The following is a 24415-nucleotide window of genomic DNA, read 5'->3' on the forward strand; positions in this document are numbered from 1 at the left end:
TCTTAAAGTTTTATTAAGCATTCCCTTGTGGGCATCTGTCCCTAGATGTGCTACTGCTGGACACTTCCCCCCTCGCCACACTCCTAGGCCTCACCCACTCTTTCTTTCTTGTAGGTACCTATAATCTCTTCCTAAATTTTTGTCTTTTTAGCTCTTCAGCTCCCACCTGAAATTAACATCACAACTACTTCTACATTACCAAAAGCTCATTAAGAGTCTTCTAGGAGTAGTCATCTCACAGAAGACTTTCACCCTTCGGCATGGCAAAGCCACAGAATCTATGACATACACCCTTTCTTTAACATGATTTTAAATAATCTCAGGTCTGGCTTACTCTTCCCTTTGCTCTCTATATGAGGAAGGAGGAGGTAGAAATATTTGTCCCCACACTGATGTAACTCACTCCAGTATCATTAGAAGAAATGTTTTTTGTTGTTATATCCAACCTGTCATCCTAACTTTTTTTCCCTCTGTACATTGCCCAGCACATAGTGCATGGTCAGTAAACAGGAGCCCTTATCATGATGCTCTTCTCCAGGTGACACTTTTGGAATTCTAAGAGAGGAGGGAAGAAAGCAAAGCCACACAGGGTCCTCACTTGAGACAGGGAAAAGAGACGGTGTCTTAGTTGGGTTTCCCCAAAGCAGGACCTGAGATGAGGGCTTGGATGCAGGGAGTTTCTTGGGGGAATTAGGGAGCAGAGACAGTGAGAATGGAAAAGGAGAAAAGCTAATAAGGAGTATTGAATCCATACCTTCAGGTTACTGCTGTGGACAAAGGGATCAATCATACTGGGGAACCTCGCAGGAACCAGAACAGGGAGACTGGGGCCATTTTCCCAAAAACTCCTGACCTTGGTTGGTTGGGGTTGACTTTTGGGGTATATTACCCCCCCTCCCACCCCTGCAGTTCCAGGTTTGTCTTGTTGGAAGAGGAGTCACTTCCATGGTGTTGGAGAAGGTCCTAAGGTAGAGAGCAGAGCCTTTCTGGTGCTTGAATTGGGAGCTGTGGCACACTGGAGACCATCTACCCCCTGCTGCACGGAGGTGGAGCAGACTGAGAACAGCGTCTGTGCTGAGGGGAAACAGAAGCACTGAATCTTGGTCCTGACGTGGCTCCTAAATATTGCTTGACTTCGAGTAAGAACTTGAGTCTTCTGTGCCTTTAACCATTTCTTCTCTACTATGGGAAAGAGGAGGGAGACACCCTCCTTGTGAGCACATAGTGTTGCCAGACAACTCGCCTCGGGAACTCTTAAGGATGATCCCCGTCTTCACAAGTATCAAAGGAAGTAATACTTTTTCCCTGTCAAAAGACAGGAGGGCTAAGACCAAGAGAGCAAAAGGTATATGCCCAAGGTCCCTCAGCTACCAGTGAAAATATTGAGCTTTAAGTCCAGGCCTTAAAATTCCCAAATCTTGGCTTCTCCATCACACAGGACAAAATGGGGAAAACAACCCCAGCCCAACAATAAAGGGCAAGACCGCTTGCAGAACCCTGGCAAGCGAAAGTCCTCGCAGAATGGTTAAAGGCCTGTTGCTGTGCTCAGTAAATCCTGCCCGCCCTTCCTGAGAACTGGAGGTCGGGGAGGCTGGGAGTTGGGTAACTCTTGTGCTAAGCCTTGGGCAGCTCCACATTTATCTCGCTCGGCTCTGCGTGCACACACACATGCGCACACACACACACACACACACCACACACACCCCAGCCGTCTGCTCAGCTTTGCAATCCAGTGGCGTGAGCTGCGAGAGAAGCAGAATTTTCCAGTCTCTCTGCGTCTGTGACTTGGTGGGCCACCAGAAGCCTCGTGCTGGACCAGCCCCTGAACTGGTAGGATTCGTTTTCCTTGGATGTTTCTCTGTTTTTCTGTTAACTTTCCTTTTCAAGGGATATTTTTATGAGTCATCTGCTGGCTTTTCTTCTAAGTCATCTGATTTCTATTTAGCTTCTGCTCCAACCTCAAGAGGCATTTTCTTTTACAGCCATATTAGTTTGGACTTAATTGGGCTGCTACAGGCCCTCACTGAACTTTTATGTTTCTGCTTGTTTTATGGGTGCTGGATTTTTGAGATTCATTTGGCTTGGCTTGGTCCATATTTTCTTGCAGACTCTCTTACTTTTGACTTCTCTCCTCGCTATTGTTTTGCAATCAACTGACTTTAAACCTCCGTGGATACTTCACTTGGCTTGGTTTTTCCTTGCTGGGTTTTATTGTTCTCTGAGCGTTTATTTCTCATTTATTTCTCAATATGCTTTGTTTGCTCTACTCCTGCTTTTGGACACTGCTGAAGAGTGATGGCTTTTCAGACCCTGATAAGAGGTCCTACAAGTTAAGTGACCATGTGTCCTCATTTGTCTTGGACAGCCCTGATTTGGCCTGCTGTTATGGCACTCAGCACAAGCATCCTTCTGCAAATGTCCTGGCTCCAGTGGGGCGATGAATTATACGGCTGTCCTATCTAAAAGTGTGTTTGTCCCACTTTCGTCAGCTGACCAGGCTTGGGAATACTTGTGTCCTTTTGATCCTGAGGCAGAAGACACATCCAATCATTTGTTACTCTCTGTGGGCTAACCTACACTTTGGGAAAGTTCCCTTTCTTTCCTATCAGGGAAAAGTTGTTAATTTACCTTGTGTTTAAACTGAAACCTGTGATTGAACATCTACGCAGAACATGTCCTTAAAAAGGAATAGTCACTGACTGCAGGTAGGAAGTGGGAAACTGTAGAGAGAGCTAAAGCATCATACCTATTGATTTATTTAGATTAATGTTATGACATGAACGCTCCAATGTCCAAAGCTCTGTTTCAGTGTTTTCCATGAAAAGAGGAAATCCCAGGTAGCTCAGCTGGTTAAGCATCTGTTTCTTGATCTCGGCACAGGTCATGATCTCAGGGTCGTGAGATGGAGCCCCGTGTCGGGCTTATGCTCAGCATGAAGGCTGCTTGACAGTCTTCGCTTCTCCCTTTCTGCCTGCTTGTGTGTTCTCTCTCTCACTAAAATAAGTAAATAAATCTTGAAAAGAAAGAAAGAAAATAGGAAATCCCAGGGTCTCTCCTTCTACCCATGTATTTGAAAGGGCTTTGGATGGTTGGCGTGGATTTGCATCCCCACCTCATTCTGCATCGATGGTCCAATCTTGGACAAATCACTAAAGCTGTTCTAGCCTTCTTTCTGCCACTTGTGCAGATAACAGGTATTTGATCTTTCAGAATGTCAGGAGGATTAAATGAGATAACGTATGTATGAAACTAGATAAAGGAGGTGGTTGTACAACACTGCGAATGTACTAAATACCACTGAACTAAGACAGTTTTATGTTATGTCCATTCCAACCAAATACAAAAATAAATTTTAAAAAATGTATGTGAAAAATTCTAGTGCACAGCAGGTGCTCATGGCCCTTTCTCTGTTGTTAGTAAAGGATCAAGGGACATCTCTGATAGTTTTCAGGGGGGCCCGACTGTCACAGGGCCAGGCGTTCCCAGGCTTGCCACAGAAGTGAATGATGCCAACTGTTGTGCAGTACGCTGGCCCTCAGTTCACCAGTTTGGATGGTTTGCATCAGGATTTGCTGGGTGAAATCACTAAAATGACATAATGCACAGGTTCCACTTCCAGAGAAAAATTCAGTAATTCTGGGGTGGGGCTCTGGATTTCCACTTTTTAACAACCTCCCTGGGTGAATCTTCTACATACAAGAATCGCCAGCTTAGAATCTTTCATCACCCTGTAATCTCTTCCTTTGAGCCATATACTTCAGTGATCACAGTAACACCTGTTGGCTGGTTCTTTAACCAGGATGCCATCTAATGCTTTACATTTGCACAATTAGCTCAAGTGCTTTATACTCACTCAGTCCTCACAGGTATTCTCTCTACTTGGCTGGGCACGGCTGACCCTTCTCACTTTCCCTATGTGGAAACTGAGGCAGAGCATTTCATCCCTGGGCACGCAGTTCTCTAGGAGTAGAACCCGAGCTGGATTCCTGACTTCCTGACATTCATCTACTGAGAACTTCCTTCCTCTGGAAGTAAAATCATGCCCACTTATTTTCCCCCATTCACCTTTTCTTTTTGTTTCTGCTTCTTGGAGATTTTCTTTCTTATTCATTCCATTCATCCTTTATTTTTTTGTCCTTAAGTGTTGGCTTCTTCCTCAAATGTGACCATTATTCCTGTTCCTTGATTATACTTTTTTTCTCATTTTAACACAGCAGAGGAGCAACTGTACAACTTTATAGTGAAGGCATATCCAGTTATTAAAAGGAGCGAGAAGGGAAGAGGTTTCTTAATACACTGAGATGTGAGAAGAACAGGTCACAGAGGAGCACCTTGTATCTGTGTAAATGAAGTTATGGAAACACATGTATATATTCATGCTAAAGATATAAAGCCAACTATTACCTGCGAAGTGCCCTGTGGGTAGGGTGAACAACCATATCAGTTTGCCAGTTCCTGGGAAACAAGACTTGTGGTTTTAAAAATTGGGAAAGTCTCAGACGCCTGGGTGGCTCAGTGGTTAAGCATCTGCTGTTGGCTCAGATCATGATCCCCGGGGTCCTGGGATTGAGTCCCGCATTGGGCTCCCCACAGGGAGCCTTCTTCTCCCTCTGTGTCTCTCTGTGTGTCTCTCATGAATAATAAAATAAAATCTTTTTTTTAATATAAAATCTTCTTTAAAAAATTGGGAAAGTCTCAGGCAAGTAAGGACCTTGCCTCTGGGCAGTGATGGCACTGGCGGTGGGTGGGTGAGGGGTGACAGATACAGAACTGTGGCCTCTTGTTCTTTTCCTTAAACAACCCCTGCAAACCCCCGGGAATTCTGGTAGTTGTACACATTGCTTGAATCCAACTGCCTGTGTTACACGATAGCTTAGATGCTGGGTGATCTTACTCAAGGCAATTCCCAATTCAGGGGATCCGTTGCCCCATCTGCTAAAACTGGGTTAGTAATAATAACCACCTCCACAGAAATCAGAGGACTGAATAAATGAATATGTTTGGAAGGATTTTTGGTGTATAGCAGATGCTCAAAAGTGCTAGGCGTTATCACATATCCACACTGTTTGAATCATTTCTATCTGATATTTATTAATTACATTATTATTATTTTTTAAAAGATTTTATTTATTCATGAGAGACCCACAGAGAGAGAGGCAGAGGGAGATGCAGGTTCCATGCAGGGAGCCCAATGTGGGACTCGATTCCGGGACCCCAGGATCACGCCCTGGGCTGAAGGCGGCGCTAAACCGCTGAGCCACCCGGGCTGCCTAATTACATTATTTAAATTACTGTTGTGTGTGCGGGTTTTTTTTTTTTTTTTTAAATTTCAGGGAAATAGACTTAAAAAAAATAAAAAGAAAAACCTCTGATATCCTGACACCATTCTTTTGTCTATGCTGTAACTATATCTGTGTGTGTGTGATTCTCTATGTATCATCTTCTAAATATTTTCCACAGCTGTTCTTTTTTTACTCTGTTATTAAATAAATATGTTTGACTTCGTTCTATCTCAATGCTCAAAATATAAAGCAGAGCCTCTCTTTTGTCACATGCAGGAATGGGTCCAGTCCTCCACATTCTTCTTATTTGCTTATGTAAACACTGTTTCCTTCTTTACCAAAGGTATGGGATGCTTGGCCAAAGCAAGCAAATGTCACTTTCTTTGTCCTAAAAACTGTTTCTCACCCAGAGGTGCTTTGAGCAAGACCCACAATGGAAGACAACTAACTCATCCATGCCTCAGGGTCATGTTTATCTTTCCATTGTCAGGAAAAAGACCTGTTTGCTTGACCGGAGGTCCTTGGGTTAAGCCTCAGCAAGAGATGCGTATTGGAAGATCACAAATATGTGAGAATTGATATGTTGGGGTTTCCTCAAAGATTCCTGCCTCCAAATCTGTTAGTTTACAGTGGAAGGAGGGATATAAATTTAGGGAAGTTTAGTTATTTATTTAAGCTAACAAATATTTACTCTTCACAATGGGATTGCCAACAGAACTTCATTTCATGAGTTTGTTAGTCCTTCATATGTTGTGTTAAAGGCACAATCTATTACATACATACTTCTGCTTTTAAAAACAAGTTTTTCTTTTTTTTAGCCCACATTAACGCCACCTGTGTAATTTTCACCATTTTTTTTCTTATATTTCCAATAACTTATTTGTAACTGCTGCTAAGCAGAGAGCAATAGAGCTGAAAGGCTGAGAATTCAGACTTTGGCCACCGACTGTCTGAAATCATACCTTGACCTGAAAACATTAGGCAAGATCTATCACCTTTCTATTGTGTGGTAATGGCAGTGATAGCTTATCTCACAGGGACTTTGTAAGTAATAAATGATGTAATAAACATAAATGGCTTAAAACTGGACTAGGCACATAGTGAACACAAAAGCGCAGGCTTCCCCTGTATATGTGTATGTATATACGACAGAAACAGGGGATTTTTAAGCTCTCTGCAGCAGTGGTAGGCAACGGGGTAGACGTCAGTGTTTAGGGTGGTCCACCTCCCTTGGACTCTTTTTTTTCTGGTAAGGATCTCATTCTTTCTAAGGGACTGCCTCTGGTGGACCTACCCGCTCCAGCCCCCAGGGAATTCATTGGCCCATGCATAGCCAATCAAGTTCCTCCCCTGGATTGGACAAATGGAGGCTTTGATAATAATGATGACAGTGATGATTACAACAGTCAGTCCTAAAGAGCACTTGTTATGTGCCAGACCCAGTTCTAAGCACTTCACATATATTGACTCATTTAATCTTCATGACAACCCAAGGAGAGGAGTACTATGGTTATCCTCATTTTGCAGATGAGGAACTAAAGGTTGAAGAGATTCAGTAGCTTGCTCAAGTTCACACAGCTGATAAAGTGAGAGTGCTAGGAGCTCTTTCTTCTTACCACTGCTCAATACTATTTGGCCAGTTTAAGAGACTCCCTTTTTCACCTGGGGTCCTTCAGCTGATGATGGATGCGTGAATCTCTGTGAGGCTATGTGCTGCCTTCTTCTGCCACACAGTGGAAGGCCACCTGTGTAGCAGGCCAACACTCAGAAGACAGTAAAGGTACAAGAGGGAAAGAAGAAATGAGAGACCAAGGAGAAGGCAAAAGAGAGAATGAATCTTGATGACGATGTCTGAGTTCTTTAACCTTGGGCTTCCCAGGGTAAAGAATTTCTTCCCTTCTTCCCCACAATTCTCCTCCTTAAAAACAGTTTGATTTGATTCAGTCCCTTGCAAACCAAAAGACCCTGATTTATTCAGTTATAAAAATGGATTTCGCTTTTCTGTTGTGGAAAAATACATTTAACATAACATTTACCATTGGTGACATGAAGTACACTCACAGTGCTGCGCAACCATCACACTATTTAGTTCCAAAACATTTTCATATGGAATGAAAGGAAACTCTGTATGCATGAAACAATAAATTTCCATTCCTCCCTCTTCCCAGTCTCTGGCAATCACCAATGAGCTTTATCTGTAATGAATTTGCCTATTCTGGGTATTTCATATAAATGAAATCATGTAAGATGTGGTGTTTGTAGTTGGTTTTTCCACTTAGCATAGTGTTTTCAAGACTCTATAGCTTGTATTACTACGTCATTCTTTTTTAGGCCTGAATAATATTCCACTATATGGATATACCACATTTTATTTATCCATGCATCAGCTGATGCATGATTGGGTTGTTTCTGCCTTTTAGCTATCAGGAATAGCGCTATGAACATTCATGTACAAGCTTTTGTCTGAACATCTCTTTTCAGTTCTCTTGAGAATGTGCCAAGAGTGAATTGCTGGGTTATATGGTAATTCTATGTTTAACTTATTGAACAATTGTCAAACTGTTTTCCACAGTGCCTAAACTATTTTAGGTTCCTACCACAATGGGGAAAAATGGTCATTATTTAAATGTATGGGAAAAGAATGAAATAGACAATTCCACAATTACTGGCCTCATGTAAAGGCTTCAGGGGTCCTCACAGTGCACACACATATGCACGATGCTGTGTTTAACGTTTAAACGTCTTTCCACAAATCTCTCACCCAACTTTGCAGGTAGCATAAAAGAAGAAGAATATTCACTTTCAGTCCTCAAAAGGCTCATGATATAATACATGTTGTAAATAAATTTACAACTTTTAGGTCAAAGATTGATATAGATAGAACATTTCTTATGATACAACCTAATACATAAGCAGTTATAAAAGGTAATTTGTGATTTTAAGCTATCAGTGGAATGCTAGTTCCATAAAGTCTTATAGCCTAGTACATATACTTAATTGAGGACCCATTCAACCAGCCAACAAGAGTTTTTTGGGGGGAGAGATGTCCCAAATATGTGCTAAGTATGTTGCAAAGTGCTAACAAAACAGATCCTGATGCACTTAGCCCGTTAGTACGGATCTGGAGTAGTAGCCCCAGCCTCCAAGAATATTCATTTAGTGTCTAACGGAAAGGAAATATGCCAAAATGTTCAGTGTCTTTCTCCAGTTATTGGATTATGTGTCATTCTTATCAGTCTCTTTTTTTGAGCCTCATTTCTGAGTTTTCCTAAAATGAGCATGAATGGCTTTACCAGTTAGAATAATACACTCTTACAAGCCTTTTCTCTTAATCAAGCTAGAGAAAGCAAACATCCAATTAATTTGTGGCATAGCTAAACAGATACTTTTAATATCATGATCTTTCACAAGTAAGGGTGAAGGTTTTAAGTTATCCTTGCTTGTTTTGGTCAACCTAAATCTAACTGTTATGCAATTAAGCTCCTTGAAAGTGTCTCCCACCAATGGCATTGATATGTTTCAATTTCAAACATTTGTTTTTACTATCCCCATATATTCATATTTTGACCTCTTCTAATTCTTATGAGATTATTGTTTTGAAGAATATGGTGACTCCAATTAAAACTGTTAGAATAAGTTAAACAGTATAGACCAAGATTTTGTTAAAATAAACACCATCAGTGAAAAATTTGCTTTGGGAAATGTGCGTTTTATGTATTTTCTCAGATTTCTATTCCTTGAGGGGGGAAAGCAATTAAGAAGTCAAAGAAGAACTTTTTGGGCTAGTAGGATAAGTGTATTTGAATATATACGCTTTCTTCACATATCCAGCTCCTATCGAGGTATTCCTTTGTGCCAGGCACTGTACATTGGTTAATTCATGGCAACCCTCATAATAATGCAACAAGCCAGGATTTAATTCCCCTGTTACCTAGATAAGAAATTGACATCTCCAGCAATGTGTTAATTCCCTATTACACAGCTCCTACAAGGAAGTGAGATTTAAAGTCAGATCTTTTAGATTCCCAAGCCCATGTTTATTCTTTTATTCTTTTTAAAAAAACATTTATTTACTTATTTGAGAGAGAGAGAGCGAGAGCACATGAGTGGGGGGAGGGCCAGAGGGAGAGGGAGAGAGAATCCCAAGCAGACTCAGAGCCCAACATGGGGCTTGAACCCACAGCCCTGAACCCACTACCTGAGCTGAAACCAAGAGTCAGTCACTCAACCAACTGTACTACACAGAAGCCCCCCAACCCAATGATTTTCTATACATTATACTTTCTTTCATGGAATCATGAACAATAAAATATATTTTATTTTATTTTATTTTATTTTATTTTATTTTAGATTTTAATTTATTTATTCATGAGAGACACAGAGAGAGGCAGAGACATAGGAAGAGGGAGAAGCAGGCTCCCCGTGAAGAGCCTGATGTGGGACTCGATTCCAGGACCCTGGGATCATGCCCTGAGCCCAAGGCAGACGCTCAGTCACTGAGCCACCCAGGCGTCCCAGAGAAATATATTTTAAAGTAGACCAGGATTTCTTGATTGGTGATATTGACATTTGGGACTAAATAATTCTTTCTTGTGAGGGCTTCCCTGTGCATTTAGGATGTCTAGCAGCGTCTCTAGGCTCCACCTACTAGATACTAGTATCATCCCTCAGTTATGAGAACCAGAAATGTTTCCAGACATTGCCAAACTTCCCTGGAGGAGAGAAACCATCCCTGGTTAAGAACCATGTACTAGACCATACTTCCATTATTCAGAGGGAAAATGATCAGTTTTGAGTTTTCATAAAGACAGACTGACTCTAAAGGAATTTCCCAAACAAAGCCTGCTTGAAGGAGTCCATGATTATGTCGACATGAAACAAGGTGAAGCAGATATTGGAGATTTGACAATAATTGGTCTGGTGCAGACAGCTCAGTGAGGTAATTTTGACTCTAGAGCGGCCCCCTGCCAACTTTGTGCTTCATTCACTGCCCTGCCTCTAGGATATTAGCACTAACGAATACGAGCTATGTCATATTTACACAAGGAGAGAAGACTTTTCATTATAACAGAAAGGATAGACTGCTCCTTTAAAAACATTAAATCAAGTGAGATAAAAACCCAGAAAAGCAGTCAGGCAGTTAACAACTCTTTAGAAATGCCAGCTCCATGATGGTCATTGTTCTAAACCCTGGGGTTACCATAGGCAGAAAAGAGACAATAGGCTCCTTCACAGAGCTTCAAGTCTAGTAAGGAAGACAGACATTAGCAAAAAAAAAATTACACAAGTGATTAATTAAGTAATTACACATATGCATGGAGCTGCAGAGGTTTCATCCTTATTGTGCATTTTGATGCCAGGTCAAAAAGCACATGATCACCGCTTCTGCTTGTTAACAAACTATTATCCCCGAACTCCTAATCCACCTCTCTATGGTCTGTCTTCTGGTTGTGCACAAACTACATTTCCCAGATGCCTTTGCCTTGTGGCTTCCTGTGGAGTCCTGTTAAGGGAAAGGAGAGAGGGAACTCAGAAGGTGAGAGGAAGTGAGAAGAAAGGAGCAGGTTCTGGAGAAGGGGCTTCTTTCTCTCTATTTGCCTCAAGTCCCTGTAAAAGTTGCCCCAGCAGTACCCTTCAGCCCAGAGCGGCAGCTGGTCCCCACCTCCTGTTCCTTCTGGTGTTCCCAGGCCCAGCCTCCTCGTGCTCTCCAGAGCAGTCGACAGGAGCTGGGCTGTGCCCCTCCTCAGAGCTCCGCAGAGCTCCTCCTATGCTGTCTTGTTCTTGAAACCCTCCAACATCGGTGCACCAATACCCTCTACTAAATCTCCTCTGCTGAAACACCTCGTGTGTTGTCTCTTTTCCTGCCTGACACATGCTATGGAGTCCAGCTTCATTCACAGTGTATAAGCACAGGCATGCTTCCCGTGGACCAAGGCAAGGACAAGGCCGTGTGAGGAGTCTTCCTCATTTAGGAGGGTGACTTCAGAAGACAGAATCTGTGCAAAATAGCAACATGTCTGAGGACAGAGAAGTGAACAAGACCAAGTCCCTGACCCCATGGAGCTCGTGGTCTAGTGGGAGGAGCTAGATAGTAAATGAATAAACACAAGTCACACAGTTGGCAGGGCATATTAGTTTCCTAGGGTTGCTGTGACAAAGTACCATAAGCTGGGTGGCTTACAACAACAGAAATGAACTCTCTTAAATTCGGGAGGTCAGAAGTCCACAATCAAGGGACTTCTTGGTGTGACCATATCCCTATGAAGGCTCTGCGGGAGGATCCTTCCTTGCCTCTTCCCGTTTCTGGTGGTGCCAGTTGTTCCTCTGCCTGTGGTCACTTAACTCCAATCCCTACTCCCATCTTCATATCACCTTATCCTTTCCATGCGTCTTGTCTTGTAAGAATACTCGTCATTGGAGTTAGAACCCACCTGAATAATCTAGGATGGTTGCATCTCAAGATCCTTACCTTAATTATGTTTATAAAAATGTTTTCTCTGGGGCAACTGGGTGGCTCAATTGGTTAAGCCACCAACTCTTGGTATCGGCTCAAGTCTTCTTCTCCAGGTCCTGAGATTGAGCCATGCTTGGGGCTCTGCATTCAGCAGTCTGCTGGAGATTTGTCTCCCTTTCTGCCTGCCCCCCGCAACTCGTGCTCTCTGTCTCTATCAAATAAATACATAAATCTTTTAAAAATTTATTTATTTATTTATTTGAGGGAGAGAGAGAGAGCACAAACCAGGAGAGAGGCAGAGTTTGAGGGAAAAAACAGGCTCCCCACTGAGCAGGGAGCCCGATGCAGGGCTCGATCCCAGGACTCTGGGATCATGACCTGAGCCGAAGGCAGGTGCTTACTAACCAAGCCACCCAGGCACCCCAATAGATAAAACTTTAAAAAAAATGTTTTCTCCAAAATAAGTCACTTTCACAAGTTCCTGGGGTTAGGATGTGAACATCTTTTGTGGGGACATCATTGAATCCACCATACAGGGTAAGGAAGCAGAGAGTGATGGGGGTCATTGCAAGGTGGGCAGTTCTAGGTAAGGCACTCAGGACAAGACCCCAGTGAGCACAAGGAGCAGCCATGGAGATCTGAGGGAAGAGCTTTCCAGAGAGAGGGAAGAGCAGGTGTGAAGTGCCAGGACTACCCCTGCTCCTTTCCCACTACACCCTAAACGTGAAATTTATTTCTGGGCCTCATGCCCTTTTGATGTTCTCTCTGCCTTGAGCTCTTTCCCTGAGATTTCACGTGGTCCTTACTCATCATCTTTAAATATTTCCTCCTCCAGGAAATGACCTCTGGCCACTCTAAAATACTCCTGTCCTCAGGTAGTAGAAACCCACCACACTCTGCTTCCCATCCCCTGGCCTATGTCGCTGTTCAGCCTCGGCTGCAGAGGACCTGTCTGTGAGCTCGGATTTACCTCCTTCTTGCAGCATCCGGCCCCGAGCTCCAGTCTCTCCTTCCTCCTTCTGCTTCAGGGCCGCCTCTGAGTGTCTGGGCTGCCCCTCAGCCAGTGTCTAAGCATAGACCCAAAGTGTGAGGAGTCAACACTCCTGGAGTCTGGAGCCAGCTGATACACATTCCACAGCCCTCAGGTGGACATCTGGCAGGTATTTTATATACCTGTGTCTCTTCCCACAGGAACGTCCACGCTGAGAAAGCAGGAACTTTTTCTGACTTCACATACCCAGTCATTCTCCACTGAATGACTCTTGTGTACGTTGGTTATTTCCATGACTCTTCATAACTCGGGCATTCAAATTCCCATTTTATGAGAAGTCATCTCTATTTGATTTAACCTTTGCTATTCTTCAATATCTGAAAAGTGCTATCTACAATACTTTATTCTGAAAAAAGAAATTAGAATTTCAAGGCAAGTTGTCAGTAATTACACCTGGTCCTAATCTTTATCAAAAGAGTACAGAGAAAAGTAGAAAACGGATGCTATTGCTATTAAATTAATTTCCTTTAAATATGAAATCCAAAGATCGATTTTTTAAAATTCCCATTTTATAGATGAAGAGTTAGAGTCCTAGACAGTTTGTTAAATCCTCAACATCGTACCTCAAGATCCTCTCCAAGAAGTGAAAAAAATTTTTTAAAGATTTTATTTAGTTATTCATGATAGAGAGAGAGAGAGAAAAAGAGAGAGAGAGGCAGAGGGAGAAGTAGACTCCATGCCGGGAGCCCGACACAGGACTTGATCCCAGGACCCCAGGATCACGCCGTGGGCTGAAGGGAGGTGCTTAAACCACTGAGCCACCCAGGCCGCCCCAAGAAGTGAAATTTAAAATCAATCCTGTCCAATTCCCAAATTGATGCCCTTTTCACACTATTACACATGCTTTTCCTGAATAATGAAACAAGACTTCGGACAACACTGCCCATCCAGTAAAACCACTGATTAATTCACTGGGGGCTGAATTCTTTTTATTAAAGTCTGTTTTTCCTAGATTAAATAGTGGATGGAAGCTACTGTTTATTAAGCATCTACCTCAGCATTGTTCAGTTTCCTCATAGTCACATAATGGAAGATGTACTCTCTAAACCCTTAGAATGTAATCTGGAAGCCCTTGATTTGACATAGAAGCATTTTTTTTTCCCCTGCTGATAACCTAGGATTGCTGGTAAATAAAAATTGACCTCATCAAAGATCACAGCTCGGTTGCCTTGGGACAAATCAGTCCTAGTTCTGATAATGGCAATAGCATCATTGAGCCACTTACAGGAGGTACAGTGCGGCCAGATAAGGAGAATGCTGGCATTTTGTGATTCAAAACAAGCTCACTAATCCAAATTACATTTGCTCTTATTTTTGGTAATGATTTTGATCTCTATTCTGATCTCTTCATCCAAAGTAACATTCACATGCACCAGGCACTGTGCCCGGGATTTTCACCTATCTTAACCTATCCCCACAACAGTCTCGTGAATATGTACCATTAAAATCCTCATGTAACAGCAGAACCACAGGGAGTCTTAACTGTCTATGGGTGGGGAGAAGTTATAGGTTCTCTGAAAATCTGATGAAAGCTTAGGGATGTTTTGAAAACAAAGTGTGTATAGTCACAACACACACACACACACATGCATGCACGAGCAACACATATACTTTCAAGGGGTGTTTGTAAACCCCCTTAAGTCAAAACATTAAGTTATATATGAATTTGGGTTAAGAAATCCTGAGTAGGATACTAAGACTCTGAGAGCCACCAGCAGCAGTAACTTGCTTGAGGTACCCTAATGATTAAGGGGCTGAAGTATGTTGGGACTCACAACTATCTAACCCCAGAGCCTGCTTCAAAGCCAACACCATGCAGTTTCTCGAGAAATGTCGTTCCAATTCAAACTCAAGCACATTTAGACTGAACTAGAAAGTCTGCCAGTGTCAAGACTGCAGAATGGTAACTTTAAGAAAGATCATCACAACGGTTAATAAACTCCATTAACCTTGTGGAAAGTGCACTTGCCTGCCCACCCAGGAAAGATCTGGCAATGGGAGCCCATTTGGCTGGGGCACATCCACAGAAGGACAGTCCACTTGGCCATCGGGCATGTCCTGGCTTTGCCTGGTCAGACTGTGGACGTTGGCCAGGAACAGCCAGCTCCCGTTGCCCGGATTCACTCAATTCCTCACAGCCTGAGCATCAGCTTAGTGCTGAGCTGCTGAGCAAGACACAGAATAGGACCCACTCAAGGCTATTGTTACCAATGGGCTCCGGAGTAGGCTGAGCAAAGATGAGTCTGTTACTTTAGACTTGTCAGTTTTTATTACCTCCACATGAAATGAAGAGGGTGTGCTGTGATGGGCACTTGATCAAGAAAATTAAACCAATTTAGCTCTAATCTAGTAAACTGCAGAGAGGCGAGGGCTCTGAGCTCTTTAATTTGATGACTTGACCCCATGAAAAAGCTTAAATGGTAATGATGATCATTTTTTTAATGAGAAATGTTTTCAAAATCTGAGATGGGCATTTCTTCTCCATTATGAAGAAACCATTCACTCAGTCGTTTTGATAGCTTGAAATTTTATTTATGCCACATTAAAATTCAAATGTAACCCTAATTGGGATCTCAGGTTTTGCACAAATTTGAATAACAGAGGAGTCAGGAGCACTGAATTTATATTTTTGCAGAGAATGAAGTCCAGGGTTGCATTTTGGAAATTTACCACCAGATGGCAGTGTCTGACAAAGAGTTTTGATCGTCCTTTCCACACCCCCCTCCCCATCTCGCTAAAGTTTTTTTCAAAAGCTATGACGAAGAGTTGCAAAAATATAGGCAATACTCAAGCCTTACAGGTGCACACTGCAACTGAAACTAATTGTTCCCATCCTTTGGAAAAGTAAAATAAAATAATTATTTTGAATCCTTTCTCTAAATATCCTATTTCAGTAAATCAAAACCATAATTAGGAGATTAATTTATGGTAATACAAATACATTTGACTCAATGAGAATTATTTTTTTAAATACTGATTTAATAGGGATGTTCCATAATTTATTTTTTTTCCTTATGAATTTCCAATAACAATGTCATTAGGTTTTGCTGGTTTTTCAATTCAATTTGCCATTAACGTGTGTCAGGCACTAAACTACAATCAATCTGCCAGACATCTCCCCTTCCTGTAGGCACCAAGAAATAATAAACAGAAAGATAATAATCAAAGGTTAGGAGGAAGGAATTTAGAATTTCGAGCCTGCCAGTTCTGGTTAGAACCCCAATTTTATTTTATTTTTTTGTTAAGCTTTTTTTTTTTTTTTAATTTATTCATTTGAAAGAGAGAGACAAGGAGAGAGAGTGAGAGCACCAGCAGGGAGGAAGGGCAGAGGGCAAGGGAAAAACAGACTCCCTGCTGAACAGGGAACCCGATGTGGGGCTTGATCCCAGGACCTGAGCTGAAGGCAGACGCTTAACTGACTGACCCACCCACACGCCCCAGAACCCCAATTTTAATTAACCTGAAAATGACATTTTATCATTACTCCTTTTTTGTTTTCATACTATATTGTATGTGTGCCTGTTTTAACCTGTATGTCAGGAACTATGCTCTGAGTTTATATAACACACGTAGACACACACGTGCACACACATGCACACAATCTTATTCAATAAATAAGTCAGGTACTGTGCTAGGAATTGAGGATGCAGTGGTAAATAAACCAGACAAATTCTTTCCTCCACGAAGCCTGCATTCTGGTGAGCAGAGGCAAACAATAAACTTGTATACAGATAATAAAGGAGTTTCTGAAGCGATCATTGGTACAAAGCAAGTTAAGCCAGGTAAGGAAATGCACAGGGGTAAACGAAAGGGGTCCGGCAGCATTTCTTAGAGCTGTTGACTTTTGAGTTGAGTCCTGAATGCTGAGAAGGAGAAACTAGTGATATGATTTGGGGGAAGAGCATTCCATGCGGCAGGCCAGCAAATGCAAGGGCTTGGAGGCAGGAAAGACGTGGGTGTAAAAAAGCAATTGCAATCAGGCCCAGGGGATCCAGGAAACATTAGAGAAGGTCCCAGGCTAGATCAAGTAGTCCTGGAGACCAAGGCCAAGGAATTTGAATATAATTCTAAGTACATGAGGAGCCATTGAAGGTTTGAAGCAAGGGAGTTGATAGGGTTTGAGCTACTCTTTTACAAGACTTCTCCATGAAGTCTTATTATCCCCACTTCATAGGTAAAGAAATTGAGGTTTAGGATGATTAAACAACTTGCTAAAGATCACCCAGCTAGGAAGGGATGACCTAATGTGACCAAGAGCCTCATTCACGTATGCACCGAGCATTGCTGGAAAGTCTACTATGAGGTCTGCACCAAGAGCTGTTGCACCAAGGGATGCTGTCCTTGCCTTTAGTTTTAAAAATCGAATTGAAGAATAAGGGAGATTCAGGAAGAGGGCCCCATTTGAATAAAAACTGTATATATCAGTGGATACAAATGACAAAGAAAGAACTGGATTAGAGCCAGGATAGAGCCATCAGTTAATCAGGTTTGGGCTCCGCCAAAGAAAACAAAGGCCCAGTCAGGATTTTAGAAATGTACTCTATCACACCCTAAGGTAATCCCCAGTGATAGAGCCTGGTGTGGTCCCCTCTCCCTGAGCAAGGCAGCACCAGTGGCTTTCTTCTAACCAATAGGATATGGTAAGGGTGATAAGACGTCACTTCCGTGATCACATTTCAGTGTATAAGAGTCTCTGGCCTTGAAGAAACGGCTGCCATGATTCCTACAGCTGCAAAGAAATGAATTCTGCTAACAATCTGAATCATCTTCAAAGTGAATTCTTCCTCACTTGAGCCTTAATGAGACCTCGGCCTCAGTCAAGCACTGAATTGCACTAAAGCAGAGAATCCAGTTAAGCCGTGCCCTGAGTTTTGACACACGGAAAGGTTGAGATAAGAGGATATTGTTTAAGAAGTGCCTAGATGGCTCAATCAGTTAAGTGTCTGACTTTTGATTTTGGTTCAGGTCATGATATCAGTGTTGTGGGATTGAGCCCCATATCGGGATCGGCTTGAGATTCTCTTCTTCCTCTCTCTCTGCCCTTCCCCATGCTCTCTCTTTCTTGCAAATTAATAAGTAAGATCTAAAAAAAAAAAAAAAAAAAAAAAGCATGTTGTTTTAATTCACTTAAATTGTGGTAATCTAGTACAGAGGATAGAAAACTAATACATGAACCAATGTTGAGGAAATGCCCTAGGATTCTTGCAGTTTCAACCCAGCTTTGTTTGCATTTCTTACTACTTGAATATGACCCCACAATCCTCAGGGAGAAAGGCCCAGGTGTCACCTAACAAAGAGAAAATTCACATGTATTCTAGGAAGGAGAGTGGCACCATTGGAAAAGATTTTCCAAAAACAAATATGGAAACAAATGAATCAAAAGCTTTTCTGCTTAAGCCTGAACTCATCAGGACTTCAAATAACATGAGCCCTCCTTTTTTTTTTTCAAGCATTATGCAATGGAAATTGTTCAAAGTATAGAATAACAAAGCATGCTGGGTAGAGCCCAAGTCTCCAAAGTCCCGAGTAAAGATTTCCAGTGCATATTAACATATTAAAAGCCTGCACAAAATATACCTCAATACATTTGTTTAATCAAGAATTTCAAACGTAAAACCTCCCCCACGTCCTCTTTACCATGGGTATGGCCTACTTGCTTACACATAGAAATGTTGGTAGCAAGAGCAAGGGAAGAGGGTTTCATAATATTTAGTTAGAAACAAACATCCCTATAAACTGAATGATATGTATAATATGAAATGTGCTGGAATTACTTTCCCCCCAAAATCATATAGTTGAGTAACGATCTATTTAGGATTATGAAAATAAGTTGATGTAAGGTATGTTCAGCTCCATAGAGAACTAATTTTTTATGTATCAGACACACAAAGCTTACTGTGTGTCCACTCCATTCAAAATACTTTATAAACATTAAAATAGTAGGTGGCTACTATTATTTTCTCCATCCTCTCTATCAAAGACCAGCAACAACACACTAACTCAGGTCCATATATAGCCAGAAAGGGGCAAAGCTGGGGTTGGAAGCTGTGTAGTGCAGCTTTATACCTATAAAATCTAGCCCTGAAACTCCTTTCTCAGGCTGCCTTTGCTGTGCTGTTGGCTCTTATGGAGCCATTAAGATGATGCTGTATCTGTAGAAAGGGCCAAGAACTGTGAAAGAATAAAGTGAAAAAAAAAAATTAGGATGAAATTCTTTGTGATTTGGCTTTTATTTAAAAATAAAGATATATGTAATATATGTGTGTGTGTAAATACATATATATGTATATTTATCTCCGAGGCATTAACTCTTTTGCTGTCTTTTATGTACTTACGTTTTCTAAATTGTCTTCAATAACATACTGATTTTTGAAACATCCTAATTTTTGCTTTAGAGAAAAAATTTAAAATGGTGCATATACAGCGAACACTGCACCAAACACCTAGTCTGGTCATCATTCAGAACTAACTAACCATCTCTTTGTCATAGTTGCTTCAGATTCTTTGATGAGTAATATAACCATGACATTTCCATTATACAAATATTGCATGTTCATTATAGACAAAAAAAAAAAGAAATCAGGAAGAAAAATTAAAACAAAAAATCTACTTTTAATCATCCTTCTCATGAGTAACCTGTGTGTTTATCTGGGCATGTACCTTTCCCAACTTCTCTATGTGTATATTCACACATTTAAAAGAAAAGCGAAAAATGCAGTACTGCTTTGTAACCTGTATTTTTTAAAGATTCTATTTTTTCATTTTGAGAGAGAGACAGAGACAGCACAAGCAGGGGGAAGGGGCAGAGAGAGGGAGAGAGAGAGGCACAAGCAGATTCTCTGGGAGGGGCAGGGAGCTCCATGCAAGGTTCGATGCCAGGACCCTGGAATCATGACCTGAGCTGAAGTCAGACATTCAACCAACTGAACCACCCAGGCACCCCTGTAACCAATTTTTCAAAACTTAATATATTTTGAATGTCTTTCTTCCTTGATACTAAGGAAAAATGAATTTTTTTGAAACAAAAGATAAGATGCTTTGAACTCCTAGACTTGCAATTGTCCAGATTGAAAGCCACTAACCTCGCGTGACTAAGGAGTGCTTGACAGGTGGCTAGTCTGAACTGAAATATATTACTGTGTCACATACACTCTGGATTTTAAAAACTTGCTACAAAAAAGAATGTAAAATAGCTCTTGAATATTTTTATGTGAATTACATAAATGATAATAGCTTTGATAAATTGGGTCAAATACCACTAAAATGAGTCTCACTCTTTTTCTGGGTTAAATAACATATAATCATATATTATTCACACATTGCTAATATTACTTTTACCATGTTTCCCTTTACTTTGCTTAGCACGGCTACTAGAACATTCGCAATGACATATACAGTTCACATTCTATTTCTGTTGGACAGCCAGCTCATTGCTTTGTGCCCTGATGTACTCTCTCATGACCATTCATGGCACATTCAGTTCTGGGTCTTCCCATCAGTTCTTGCTCAGCAGTCAAAAATAATGTGGAAAGAATCATCCCATTTCCCGATCTGAAATCTGCTTGTGTTGTCTTGGCAAATCTTGACCTTGAGTGCAGTATGTAGCATATGTGTGAGAACACTCTGGATCTGGAATCATCCAAAAGGTCTATCAAACTGATTGAAAGCTTTGTGGTATCCTGGGTTCCAAACATAGGCCCTATCACACCAGAATCAATCCTTCCAGCTCAGTATCTCTGCCAGACTGGGCAACACTTGAGTGAGATGCGGAATGTTAGCTTATAATTGGGTAGCATCTGGGGCCTTCCTGCGTCTTTCTGGCTGATGCCCCCGCCCAGTAGTATAAGTGAAGGAAGGCTTTGTCACAGTGTGGGGAAGTCCAGAGCTTGTTACCCTGCCCTAGGGCATTATCACGATTTATATTTTCCTGCAATTCACACCGTTTCCTATCCACACCCAACAAACTTCCTACAGTGCCAACGGGCGGGTGACAGCCAACCTCATCTCTTTCCTGCAATGTGTCCTCGCTTCCCAGGAGCGAGGCAAATAGCCCTGATGTTTGCTGTGAAACCAGCTCTGGGGAGCAGACACAAAGCTCCCGGGAGCGCTACATCTTGATTAGCATCCCATACAGCTGCCAAGTCAGTCACTGTCTCCCTCAGACAGAACACAAATAAGCACTTCGCGCCCCGAGAGCCCTCACAAAGGCGCACCAGTGGTTTCCAGGCAGGGACTGGCAGCAGAATTTCTCCCACTTCCCAGAGAATTGGGAAAGAACCCCACCCACCCCGCCACACACACACGATGAGTTTTCCATAAATCAAAATGCAATCCATTGAAAGCGTAGTGCTTTATCCCTTTATTTTAAATACTAAGATGTCCAAATAAATAAATACTAAGATGTCCTTACTTTTATGAAATGATGGTCATGATAAATAGCATGGACATGTGTTTAATATGTTCACTTGACAGCCTTGCATCAGCCCTCAAACATGGAAAGTGGCATAATTGGTCCAAGCAAACCAACATCTGGGAATCACGGATCCAGGCTGATGCTGATGGGCAGAAAGGCTCTATGGGTTTTCTATAATAAGAACAAGCCCTTGTTTGTTTAAGATTTCCTTAACAATATTATCAAATCTTTGCAAATAGAAATTGCTCTTCTCTTCTTCCAGTCTTTCCCACAGGATGTCTAAAGGCATGCCAGATACACAAAGGTTCTCAGTAAATACATATGGGTTAGTGTAATGGAGAAGAATAATTGGTAATGCTTTACAATTCTACTTCATGTGTTGACTTTCCTCCAATTTCCTTTAAAATTTTAACACCCATCCCAGAAAAGGGAGCTTTAGCGCATAGAAGTACAACAATGCCTTTCACATGTAACTTGACTATCAGTCAGATATCAGTTTTATATGTAACTTTTGAATTCTCATACTAAAACTTGTGTGAGAGTAGTAACCAAATATAGATATAAAATAGAGATGTAATGACTCCTTGAGGAATTTTCAGTCTGTGTTTTTAACTCCTTACTGACTCTGATGAGAAACTGATCAAATATTGATTGAGTGCCTAAAAAGAAAACATATTTATTTGGGCTCTGGGATGGAGCTAGATGAGAGGTCATCCTCATGAAGCTTTTTGCCTCTACAGAGAGGGTGAACATTAACCAGGTGAAATATAAGTTTTAAAGTGGAAGGATAGAGCAAATTTGAATTTTAAAAACCTCTACATAAAGTTATCTATTTAAAAAAAAGAAAAGAGGATGGGTGTTCAAGTGAGTAATTAGTTCCCAGGAGAGAACATTCAGAGGGAAAAAAAAAGATATTTTGAGAGAAAAGTGAGGTCTGTAAAAAGAAAGAGGCAGTAAAGATTAGCCAAGGTCTATATTCACATCTTGTCGCTCTCTGGATAAAATTCGCTGGATGGACATGGAGCTATTTTGAGATTTCAGCTTCGAAATCCTGAGTGAATGAAAAAGTCTGCCAAGATGTGAGTGGATACATCTGTACAAACATTAGGGAGAAGAGACTGGGGCAAACCAGTTGCTGATGACTGACCCTTGCAGTAAGCAGCAATGGTGGTCATTTCTTTGCATCCCAGGAAAAAAGACAAATGACCTGAAGTCAGCTTGAGCCACCAGCTTATTCCCAAGAAAGGGTCATTGAGAAGACTTTCATTTGGCAAGATGGGTTTCAAAAAATTGTCAGTATATGTAATATGTAGAATGTTTTGTTTTGTTTTTGAGTTAATTCAATATTCCTGCATCCACACTCTATAACAATGACATCTGGGAAATAATGGAATGACATTGGCATAAGGTGACGTCTTGGACCTACTTAGCAACATTCATAAGAGGCTTTGATGTTTCCTGGTTTCTGTCAGACAGCTGCCAGAGTTTATTTAATTAATTTGCTTCATCTCATCAGAGTGATAGTCTAATGAAAAGAGGAGGAAGAAATACTGGATTCTGTTGTCTCGATCAGTTGGATCCTCTGCAAGGAGGAATCTGAACTCGGGCGGGGGGGGGCTTGGTTTAATCTATTTTTTAATTGGGGATAGAGTTGATACCATATTCCCAACATCCTGTTATTTTTTGTTTTCCTGAAATAAACCACCTAGTAAATAAACCAGAAGAAGTGAGTATGCAAATGCTGAAGGCTGGGTGGGGCACAGTGGGAGGGGTTGGCAAGAAGAACCTCTGAGTCCAGGTGGTAGGTGAGCTGCATTTAACTCCATGGCTCTGCTGCACACAGGCTGTGTGGTACTGGACACAGAATCTTTCTGGGGTTCAGTTTGATTATTTAAAAATTTTTTTTTAAAATATTTTATTTATTTATTCACAGAGACACAGATTTATTTAGAGACACACAGAAAGAGAGGCAGAGACATAGACAGAGGGAGAAGCAGGCTCCCTACAAGGAGCCTGATTGGGACTTGATACTGGACCATGGGATCATGGCCTGAGCTCAACTGCTGAGCCATCCAGGTGTCCCAGTTTGCTCATTTATAACATGGATATAAAAATTACATTTCCTTCCTAGGGTTATTATGAGGTGTAAGTAATATATATACATATATATATATAGTGGGAAGGTGAGGCAGAGGGAGAGAGAGAGAGAGAGACAGAGAGAGAGACAGAGAGACACAGAGAGAGAATCTTAAGTAGGCTCTTCACACCCAGGGGCTTAATCTCACAACCCTGAGATCATGGCTTGAGTTGAAATCAGAAGTCAGAAGCTCAGCCCACTGAGCCACCCAGGTGCCCCATGAAGAGCAAATAATATTAAGATGTGTATGATGTGCCTAAGAGTGCCTACTAATGTTAAGCATTCCATAAATCATTTTTTTAATTTATTTTTTATTGGTGTTCAACTTACTAACATACAGAATAACCCCCAGTGCCCATCACCCATTCACTCCCACCCCCCGCCCTCCTCCCCTTCTACCACCCCTAGTTCGTTTCCCAGAGTTAGCAGTCTTTACATTCCATAAATCATTTTTTATATTTTTAAAAGATTTTATTCATTCATGAGAGACACACAGAAAGAGGCAGAGACATGGGCAGAGGGAGAAGCAGGCTCCCTTTTGGGAACCTGATGTGGGACTCAAGCCCAGGACCCTGGGATCACGACCTGAGCCAAAGACAGACACTCAACCACTAAGACTCCCAGGTGCCCCTCTAAATTATTTTTAATACCATCATCATCATCATCATCATCGTGCAGTTCAGTGGCTTTTATCCTGGGTTACTAGGGACTCTAGTGATCATGAGAAAACATCTCGTAGACAATAGAGTGCATGATTACCCTCCCATCCTGCACACCTCTCTAGTGGGGACAGGTCACTGCTTTCTTTCAATCTTCCGTTTCAAACCACACAGCTCTGTTTACATCTGTTCCAGATATCAGACATCTGGGGAACAGTTTATTCAAAAACAAATATTTTCTATTACATTTCATAAAGTTTGGGAAATGGATCCACCATTACACCTTCATTTTAAAAGTGAAGACACTGAGTGCATGTTTGAGAGTCTTGTGTCTCTTGGAAAAAACTGGAATTCCCCACAAACCAGTGTCTTATTCCCAAAAATTCTTTTTTTTTTTACCAAAAATTCTTCACTCCCTG

General features: G+C 41.5%; 1 long non-coding RNA gene across 1 annotated transcript in view; it reads left to right on the top strand.

The window, feature by feature from the left end:
• The first annotated feature begins 1600 nt into the window (after positions 1-1600).
• LOC140611293 (uncharacterized) overlaps positions 1601-24415 on the top strand; it is a 31107-nt gene continuing 8292 nt past the window's right edge. Inside the window, exon 1 of the long non-coding RNA XR_012012572.1 lies at positions 1601-1830. This is a non-coding gene — a long non-coding RNA (uncharacterized lncRNA). The remainder of the gene's footprint in view (positions 1831-24415) is intronic.

The sequence above is a fragment of the Canis lupus genome, chromosome 19 (assembly GCF_048164855.1).
Source record: "Canis lupus baileyi chromosome 19, mCanLup2.hap1, whole genome shotgun sequence".
Taxonomy (NCBI): Eukaryota; Metazoa; Chordata; class Mammalia; order Carnivora; family Canidae; genus Canis; species Canis lupus.